The sequence below is a fragment of the Bidens hawaiensis genome, unplaced genomic scaffold (assembly GCF_021521415.1).
Source record: "Bidens hawaiensis isolate Kalapana, Puna unplaced genomic scaffold, B.hawaiensis_p1.1 tig00026342_1, whole genome shotgun sequence".
In the NCBI taxonomy this organism is placed as follows: Eukaryota; Viridiplantae; Streptophyta; class Magnoliopsida; order Asterales; family Asteraceae; genus Bidens; species Bidens hawaiensis.
In genome coordinates this window covers 235232-246148 of record NW_027505068.1, presented here as the reverse complement: position 1 = coordinate 246148, position 10917 = coordinate 235232, and positions in this window count along the sequence as shown.

Below are 10917 nucleotides of genomic sequence, written 5' to 3'. Positions count from 1 at the left end.
ACTCGACTTCACGAGCTGGAGGGATACCAGGAAGATCATCAGGAAAAACTTCAGGAAAATCACGCACAACAGGGATATCGCGAAGCTTCTTTCCTTCATCGGGTTTAACCACATGGGCTAGAAATGCAATACACTTCTTCCGCATGAGTCTTTGGGCTTCGGCGCAAGACATAAGTTTAAGACCACTGGAGGGTTTTTCGCCGTAAATATGAAGATCACCATTTTCTCGAGGTATGCGAATCAATTTCTTGGCGCAAATAACTTCGGCGCGATTCTTCGAGAGCCAGTCCATACCAATGATAACATCAAAGCTTCCAAGAGGCATGGGGATGAGGTCGATCAGAAAATCGTTTTCGTTAAGGTTAAGCGTGCAATCTTTAATTACCGAGTTTATTAAAACAGTTTCGCCATTAGCCAATTCAACTGAAAAATCTTCTTTTAAGTTATCGCGCGGTCGCGCAAGCTTCCGCTCAAAGGCGCGAGAGATAAAACTTCTATCGGCGCCAGTATCAAAAAGCATAGATGCATAAAATCCGTTAAGCAAAAATGTACCATTAACTACGTCGTTATTCGCTTGCGCTTGGTGCGCGGTTATGTTAAAAGCTCGGCCACGCGTCACTTGGTTCGAAATTTGGTTCACCGGATTCGCTTGTGTGATTTGCACTTGTAGTCTCGGGCACGCGTTCCGGAAATGACTGGGATCACCGCAGTTATAGCACGACCTGGGTCGTGGGTTTTGGTAGATTGATTGTGGGTTCTGCGGGTAGACTGGTGGTGTTGGCGCAATTGGATTGGCGGGAAGGACTCTACAGTTCTCAGCAGTGTGACCAGTACGGCCACATCGGGTACAAAGTCGACACGGGGTTTGGGTTGGGTGGTGAAATCTACAGGTTGGGCAAAAGGGATGGTTTCCTGTGTAAGGTTTCTTAGTTGGCGGGGCAGGGAGTGCTGGATTGGTTAGGGCATAGTTGTGTACTACAGGGGGAGTTGGGTAAGCTGACAGAGGGTTAGGCGCGTAAACTGGGGGTTGGTAAATGGGTTGCTGGACAATGGGCGGGTTGGTAAGCGCATAGGCCTTGCGCCTGCGCTTGAGGTTGTTACGGTTTGAGGGTTCAGGTTTGGTTTCTGTTGGTTCAGGGACAGTCTTGGTGAGTTTGGTCTTTTCTGTTCCCCGCAGGAACAAGGTTCCTGCTCTGACATGGTTGTCGCTGAGCACAGCGGCCAATTCAATAGCGTCAGGGAGGGTTACTGGGTTTCTGGCCCATACAGAATCTTGAATTTCCATGGGGAGACCCCCAAGGAATTTCTCGATTGCTCGGCGTGAAGGGGTAACAAGGTGAGGGACCAGTAAGCTTAGCTCGTGGAAGCGCGTCGCGTACTCGCGCGCTTCGCCACTGTATTGCTTCAAGTTCCAGAATTCTTCCTCCAGGCGCTTAACTTCGTTGGGAGGGCAGAATTCTCGCGTAAGAATTTCCTTGAATTCCTCCCATGTCATGCTAGAAGCAGCCTCTGCGCCACGCGCATGAGCTACTCCATTCCACCATGTAAGCGCTCTGGATTCCAGGACGCTGGAAGCATATAGGGTTCGTCTGTCTGAGGGGCATTGGGTGTGGAGGAAAGTGTTTTCAATCTTTTCGAGCCATTGGAGCATCACGGTGGCTCCTTCAAGACCTGTGAACTTTGGAGGGTTACCCGCGTTAAAGGACTTAATGTTATAACTGGTGGTGTTGGTATTGTTTTGGCTCAAAGCTTGGGCTATTGCGGCGGCCATTTCCTTGGAACGTTGCTGTCTACGCATGCGCGAGGCTTCTCTTCTCTGAAATCGGCGAGATAGCGGAGGCATTCTATAAAAGTTTTAATTTTAGTTAATATCTTGGTTTTTTTTATCGCAAGGTTTTAATCTTATAAAGCTTGGTTTCACGGAGTTAGATACTATCAAAAGTTAAAGTAAAATAAATGATCCTAAATGCAGACTTAATAAAGGTAACAAATTCGAATCAAGAACCGACAATTCACGTATCACCGTGACTTTCCGAGTTCTCAATTTAAAATAGCTAGTAAACGAGTATTGGAGATTGACGATTCATGTATCACCATGACTTTCCAATATTCAATATAAAATATACAAGAAAATGAGTATTGGAGGTTGACAATTCATGTATCACCATGACTTTTCAAGTCTCCAACCTCAGAACATAATCGTAAATGGAAATTGAAAATCAACTATTCATGTATCACCATGACTTTTCGGATTTTCAAATTCAACAAACGAATATGTAAGTAAAATCAATAAAAATCGAAATTCAACAAAAATCGAAATATCGCGAAATAAAACATAAAATCATATACTGCGCAAGCGCGAGCATATTCATAAATAACGAGTAATTAACAATAAGCGCGCAAACATGAGATTTCTCTCATGCGCGAGAAGGGACTCTTAGGTATTCTAGGCCGTTACGTCTAACCACCTATCCTAAAGTCAACGAGCTCTGATACCAATCTGTAACACCCCGACCAAAGGCGGATTATACATCGGGGCGCCACATATTGCTTCATTACTCGCGACACTATTGGTGTCAATATTTATTAATACACATTTTATCGCGCACGCGCAGCGGGGAAAATAAAGAACATAAATCAAACATAAATCAATATATTATAAATTATAACATTCAAACAACATGAACTTGTCTTGATACATTTTAATTCTAGGTCCAAAAGTAAAAACGTCCTACGTGTCCACAAGCTCCAAAACAGCTACTGCAAACCTGAACATGTGTTAAAATAAACGTCAAACACTTGCGTGTTGGTGAGAAATCAAGTTTAATAGATAATCATAGATAATCACAGTAAATCTGCGCGCAACACGTGTATGTCTAGAGTTTAACAAGGGTGTAATCAGATTGTGATCAAGCCTAAGATAGTTCATAGATCATAGTTCAATCCATGCTCCCAATTGAGCATAAAAACGAGAAAACATCTGTGCAAGTGTAAACAAAGAAAACCGTAAACGATAGGTCTCCCGTGTTCAACTAATGGTACCAACGGAACTGCGGAATAGGCCGAACAAAGCGGTTAATGATACACACATACAAATAAACAGCCAAGTAAACGTCCTCAACACATGGGATACTGCGCGACTAAAGTTCATAAACAAGTTTAAGACTCAAGTTTTGTATGAACACATGAACATCCCAAAGCATTTAAAATAAAAAGGGATTAGATACGAGATAACTCACATGATAAACGATGCGGTGGTAGATAAAGCAAGAACCAACTTTAAACAAGCACAAGTTAACCTATAAATAAGATTATTGTTTTAACGATTGGTTTTAAGTCTTGATTATAAGTTAGCATAATTAATAAGTAAATTATAATATATATTACCGGAAAAGCAGGAAGAACAAGGAGGAAGACGGAGGCAGAGAGGAAGACGGCAGAGAGAGCAAGGAGCAAGAGAACAGGAGAGATTAAGTGTTTTGTGTGTGATGTGTTAGGAAAAATAATGTTATTATTTATAGAGAAACCCTAGGGAACACAATCCCTAGAAAAAGGGGAAAAGATCTCAAAAAGTAAAAGATTCCAAAAGCAAAAGATATCAAAAGATATGGCAGCTGCAGGGGGCAAGATAAAGCTGACAGGGAACAGTAACAGGCATGGGCGGATCAGATAAAGGTACTGGATAAAGCTTGGCAAAAGCAGATCTCAAAAGATAATGTCAGTCACTTTTTCTACCAACCAATGGGGGTTGGTACGCATGCTGCGCCGAAAGTAACTATTCAGACATTAGATAGGTTAGGTCAACAGCACAGAAGATAAGACAACACAAAAGCAAACGGCTAGATTTAAACAGAAGATACAAGGGTTAAGCGCGGGAAGGCTGAGTGCGCGAGCGCGAAGGCTGGCACAACAATCCTTAGCGCACTGCGGGAAGAATCACAAATCCTTAGCGTGCTGCGTGAAGAACAAGAATTCTAAGCGCATCGCGGGAAGAACATACATTCTTAGCGCATTGCGGGAAGAACATGCATTCTTAGCGCGCTGCGAGAAGAGTTCTCTTCACGCATCGCAGGAACAAGATGTCTTCACGCAGGCTTCCATGTAAGGAGTCTGGCGCGTGGAGCTGCAGACATCCTTAGGCGGGAAGAACCAAAGGACAAGCAAAGAGAAGAGGGAAACAAAGCGTAAGGGCGGGACGGCGACAAGAGGGAAAAGAAGGCGGAAAGAGAGAAGGAAGAGGGACGGGACGGCGGAACGAAAGAGAGAGAAAGAGGCGGGAAGGAAAATATATATTATTATTAAAAGTAAAATATAAGTATAAATATTAAATAATAAAAGAGAGATCGGGTCAGAGAAACGGGTACCTGGGTCGGGTCGGATCGGGGCAGATGTCACACGACAAAAGTTTATAAACAAGTTTAAGACTCAAGTTTGTACGAACACATGAACATCCCAAAACATTAAAAATAAAAAGGGATTAGGTACGAGATTACTCACATGCAAACGGTGCGTTGAAAGGTAACGCAAGAACCAAACTTTCAACAAGCGAAGTTAACCTATAAATTGAGATTATTGGTTTAATGATTTGTTTTATGCCTTGAATATATGTTAGCATAGTAATATGTATCTTTAACAAATTATTATATATTATATATTACCGGAAGTCTGGGCAGGACAAGGGAAAAGACGAAGGCAGAGAGAGGAGGCGGCTGAGGAACAACGGCAGAGGGCAAGGAGAAGAGAGCAGAGGAGAGTTTAAGTGTTTGTGTGTGTAGTGTTAAATAACAAGAAAATAGTATTATATATATAGGGAAACCCTAGGGAACACAATCCCTTAAAAAGAGGAAAATATCTCATCAAATCAAGCAAAAGATATCAAAAGGCAAAAGATTTTAAAAGCAAAAGATACCAAAAGATATGGCAGTAGGGGAACAGGAAAAAGGGCTGACAGGTTACAGAATAAAGCATGGGAGGAATCAGATAAAGGTACTGGTCAAGGCATGGGAAAAGCAGATTTCAAAAGATTATGTCAGTCACTTTTTCTGCCAACCAATGGGGTTGGTGCGCATGCTGCGCCGAAAGTGACTATTCAGACAGAAGATAAGATATCACAAAAGTAAACGGGCTGGCTAAAACAGAAAAAGATACAAGTCTAGCGCGAGAAAGCTGCGCGCGAGGGCGAAGGCAGACAGAGAACAATCCTTAGCGCGTCGCGAGAAGAACTATAATCCTTAGCGCGTCGCGGGAAGAATTATAATTCTTAGCGCGCCGCGGGAAGAATTATAATCCTTAGCGCGCCGCGGGGAGAACTACCATTCTAAGCGCGCCGCGGAAAGAACTACCATTCTTAGCGCGCTGCGGGAACAGTTCGCCTCGCGTATCGCAGGAACAGCTGGTCATCACGCAGGCTTCCTTGTAAGGAGTCTGGCGCGTGGAGCTGCGCAGACATCCTTAGGCGGGAAGAACCAAAGGACAAGCAAAGAGTTAAGAGAAAAAGGGGTTTCAAGGCTTAAGGGTTAAGCAAAGGGGCGGGACGGCGACAAGAGAGAAAAGGGAGGCGGGACGGCGGAGAGAAATTTTTTTTTATTAATAGTAAGTAATATAAAAATATACATATATGTATATATATGATTTATTTAATGTTAAATTTACAAAGATTAATAATCAAATTTTAAATCATAAAAAGAATCGGATTCGAAAACGGGTACCTGGGTCGGGTCGGATTCGGGCAGTTGCCACAGTAGATTCCCTGGCTTGGCTAGGAACCTAGTCCCTTCTGTGTTATTGAGACACTTAATGGCATCTTATAGGTCTATGACATTTTGTTTTTTGTTTTGATACCGTAACAAATATAACGAAGACGACCAACAGCTAATTTTGTTTTAATTTCGAAACAGTAACGAACGTGAGACTAATCGGTTTAATGATCCCGCCACAACACACAGGGTTCTAAAAGCTATTTGTATTATGTGCAATTAGTTAATTTGCTAGAATGTTTCGACGTTATATTTTTTCAAGGTTTGACCTCTTTGTAACGTGCGAAATCATAAAATCAGTTTAAAACTAAGGGATTGACCTTGAATTTGAAGTCATAACGTTATTATAGAGTAGAATACAATGAAGCGAATGTTAGAGCATTCTCAATAGCTCTTTTAATTTATGTGAGCGTGTACTCTATGTTTTAGAGTATGGTTGTGATGAGAGAGAGAAAATATGTTACCGTTCTTGAGTAAATTACTAAATTTGAAAAAAACATTATTCATACTCAACTTTTTAATATTTGTTGAAAAGTGTTGTGAGTGAATGAGAGATAAAATATGATGATAAAGACATAAAAACTATTTTAATTAAAAAAGAAAATAAAATTATAATATTTTTTAACATAATTACATATAGGCGTATAAAGGGATTTCCCGCTAACTCTCTTAATCAATTACATGCGGTCTGACTATGTATAAGAGCATTCTCAATCTATTCTTATTCTTCATCTCTATAATTATACTAAAAAATCATATTTTCTCTCCTATTTTCAATTAAATAATATTTTTTTTATACTTTTATCATTACATTTTCTCTCTCCTGTACTCACAACCACTTTAAAAAATATTAAAATGTTATAGAGGTGAACATTGTGTTTCTTCAAATGTAACCATAAACAGTAACAATTTCTCTCTCCTCCTCTCACAAACACTTTTAACCATCTCTAAAAATTAGAAAACCTCTAATGTAATTTGAAGAATGAGTAGCGAATGCTATAAAAGGAGAGAATTCACCTACTCTTCAAAGTTAGAAAGCTAACGGAGTTATTATTGTTTTCCTTTTCTTGGGTTTCTTATAGAACATGCAACATAATAATATATAAAAATAGAAGGCTTGAAAGCAGTATAGTTCATATCAAGATATTCAAAGAAAATGACCAATATCAAAAATATTAGTAAGGGTTTACAAATTATGAATTTCTTCCGTGTTAAATTTTAAACTTCTACAAAAATAGTTAACTAAATTACACAACAATAAAATTTAAATAAATAAAAATTCATAATAAATAATTATAATAAAATAAATGAAGCAAATATAAATACTAGTTTTAGCCACCGTGTTACGGGGGTTTATCATGTTTTTATTTATAATCGTTTTGCTATTTTATTTTTTCTAATGGTTTGTATTATTTTTAACGTAGTTTTGTTTTGATTTAAAACATATATATTAGTTTGTTATGTTCATTATATTTTTTAACGAGCGAACATAAACGAACACAAACATGTTGATTTTTTAAAATGAACAAAGATGAACACAAATATTTGTTTTATGAAAAAATGGTGATTGATGCATGTGACAACGGTGGTTGATGCATGGGAGGAGAGGTTGACGATGGTGGGTGGTCTTCGAAAGTTTAATCGTGATGAAGAGGATAGACCGTTGACGAAGAAAATGTAGAAGCGGGAAATTAAATTAGGTTTTGATAATGAAAGAATTTCACAAATAAATAAGATGATACATCATTAAAGAGCTATCCGGGTTTGGTGAAACTCATGACCCGTGAAAATTGTTGTTTAATGATTAAGAAGTTATTTCACAAACAAATGAGATGATATAACTTGTTTTAGGGCGATCTAGGTTTGGTGAGACGCACATCCCACATAAATTATTGTTTAATTATGAAAACGTTCACAAATAAATGAGATATTATATCCACGAATTCGGGTCAAACGCGTGTTAAATATCAAATCACAAATCAAATAATCTGAAAAGGGATGAGAAACAACCAAAAGTGACATATAACATTTTTTATAGGCATTTATATAGATAGATAGATGATAAAAACTATCAATCAATAGATGATAAGGTTTCTCAACGTGATTCATGACGAATTTTGTTTCCCATTTATTTCAAAATGAAATATTAATCTATGCAGTCGATATCGTTAATATATCGGTGATACACTAGTTGTTAATTTCTTAGTGAAATATCAGTCAAAATATTGGACAGAATTATCGGTACCGATAATATTAGCGATATTGACTGATATATCACCGATATTCCCGATCTATGTGTTTTAAGTCTTAATTATCAACTTTTAGTGTTCCATGTTAGTGGTTTAAGTCTTAATCAATTCTTACTTGCTACGATTGTTAGTTTTTGCAAGTTGCAAAAGGTTGATTTGTTAACGGTATGAGTCTGTAATGAATTATTAGTGTTAAATTGCTGCAAATATGAATTTTATATGATATTAAAATTAACGATATATCTCACTGTGATAACTAATATTGATCGACATTTGATATTAGATTGACCATGTGTAGTCATAAAGCCTCACCCCCAGGCGTTATGCGTCACGTGTCACTCAATCAGAGTTATGATTTTTTACAAAAACAGAGTGTAGTCATAAAGCCTCAAAACGCCTAAAAAATGTTTTTTTTTTATTTTCGTCCACATGTTCCGCATTATATACAAAACGCTAAAAAAATACCCCAAAACGCCCGGGGGGGGGGGAGTTTTTTTTTTTTACCAAAATAGGGTGGGTGGAAAAATTATTTACCAATATAGGTGATTTGAAAAGCATTTACCAAAATATGTTAAAGTTACTTTTTTCTCACTCCTAAACCTATTAAATACATTTATTTCATAGTAAAAACTAAAAATGTCAAATACATTATACTTATAATAAAATATATGATTAAGTGGCTGGTATTTATAAATATCTTTTTTTTTCTTGTTCTTAATTTTGTTCATATTGTAACAATTTAAAAAAACAGCCGCAAGTGTTTAAAATAATTTTTCAAGCTATGAACTTTTAAATTAACTTATTTAAAAAGCATATTATAATAAGTTATATAATTTTTTTCTTATACATAGGTTTAGTCATATGTATTTTTTAGACGTAGATGTTATATTATTTTCTAATATATATTAAAAGAAAGGCAGTATAAATAATATAGGTTATTTTCTTACCGTTTAGGTGTAAATTTTGTTGTAAACATAGTATTTTTTTATACGTAAGCTATACGAGTTCCGGTACCGCGCATGTACCTTCACGAATGATCCAACCGGTTCCGACCAACAATGTCGATACATGTATCGTATTATCGAAACCGGTATCGACACTCATTTATATTCTTCGGTCGATGTGTGACATTCGTCATTTTCCGATTCGATTCATTTTTGTCTTCGTATTGTAAACCAACCTGATTTGTATCTCGAACCCTTCGATATTATTAAAATGATAGATTTTATGTTTCATAATCATCTCACATTTGTCGAATTTCGAAAACACCTTTTACGGCTTTTAAAACGCTTAAAACGCATCGAAAACGCGTCGAAACGAACTACAGGGACCAAATCTGCCAAACAACCAAACCTAACCCCCTAGCACGCCGCGCCGCGCGGCCTGGGAGGCCAAGCTGGTCGCGCGACGCCTAGCCACATCTGCAGTCACCAGCTCGTTTTTTTGTTGTTGTTTTGTTGCTTTGTTTGACTTGTTTAACCAATCAAAAACACATGCAAGCCTTGAAATAAAACATAGAACTAAGCTTTGACCATTACCCTATATAAACAAGCTTATATCCTTCATTACAACTTTGTTCATTCACTTTTTTCTCTCTCAAACAAAGATCATAACTCCATCTCTTCAAGGTTCTTACTAGTTTGACTTTTTGAAGTCAAACAAGAACCATTCTTTAGTTTTAATTTGTTGCATATTAACTGAAGCTTGTTGTACAACATATATATAATATTTACCCCTTGTTCCTTCGGCTTTCGCTTCTCCGGTCATGGTCGTTTGAGGTGAAATTCTTATAAGGCAAGACTGCATGGAGGATTATTGCAATCCTTGTTAAATATTTTAAGTTTATGCTTAAATTTTGTTTATGCTTATCAATATTGTTCAGTCCTTACTTACTTTTAGTTTCCAAATCATTTTTAATAGTTCAATGGTATTGGGTATGTGGCCACCATTTTCGGTTTCATTCCGAGTCAAGAGCCGAACCAAAACCGAACTCTTGTTTAAATGCTTTATATTTAAAATGATTTACTAATATGTTACAAGTAAGATTTATGTATTATAATTTCTAAGTTCATTTTAATAATTTCTATGGTATTGAGTATGTGGCAATCATCCTCGGTCTTATACCGAGTCAAGGACCGAACCAAGACCGAACTAAACCGGGTTCATCTGCGTAAGACACACTAAATGTGTTTTGGGTCACCGAATCTCATTTTTCTTTAAAATTATATTATGAAACTAATTTTAATTGTTTTCTCAAAATACTTGGTATGTCTGATCCAACTTGATCTTATAACAAGGTTAGACTGGCAAAGCCATACACTCGCTTAACGGACGTCGAGGTTATTCCTAATAGAACTACACACTTTGTTAAGTTCCTTTAAAATTTTATTGAGTTATCTCATGACATGTATCACTTTGGAAATGTCGGGTTCGGGTTTGACTATTTATCAAGACCCGAACCGACTAACCGAACACTCGTTAAAATCCCATTTTGGTATATCTAACAAGGGGTCGTGCACTATTGCATTAAACCAATCCTCACATAATTACTTAACAAATGTTAAGTAAAACTAATGAGTAGAATACCGAGACCCGATTTCGAGCAAACTTACTTTTCAAAAGCCGTTATTTCAAGTTCTTAAATATTTACGTTTTAAACCTCAAACTTTGATTAATTATTTAACTTGCCATTTTATTTTACTTTAAAGTCTTTCAAGACCATCTTCTAAACCGAAACCCCTTTTAACCTAGACCTCACTCGTTGAACTTAATATCCCGGTTTACCACAAACAACTCTTCAAGTTATTTATTTCATGTGAGTACTTTTCATCCCCCGATTTCCATCTTATGTTTTGGGGGTGGCATTGCATACTTATTCAAACTCAAATGATTTGTACTTGTGTCTCAAACCA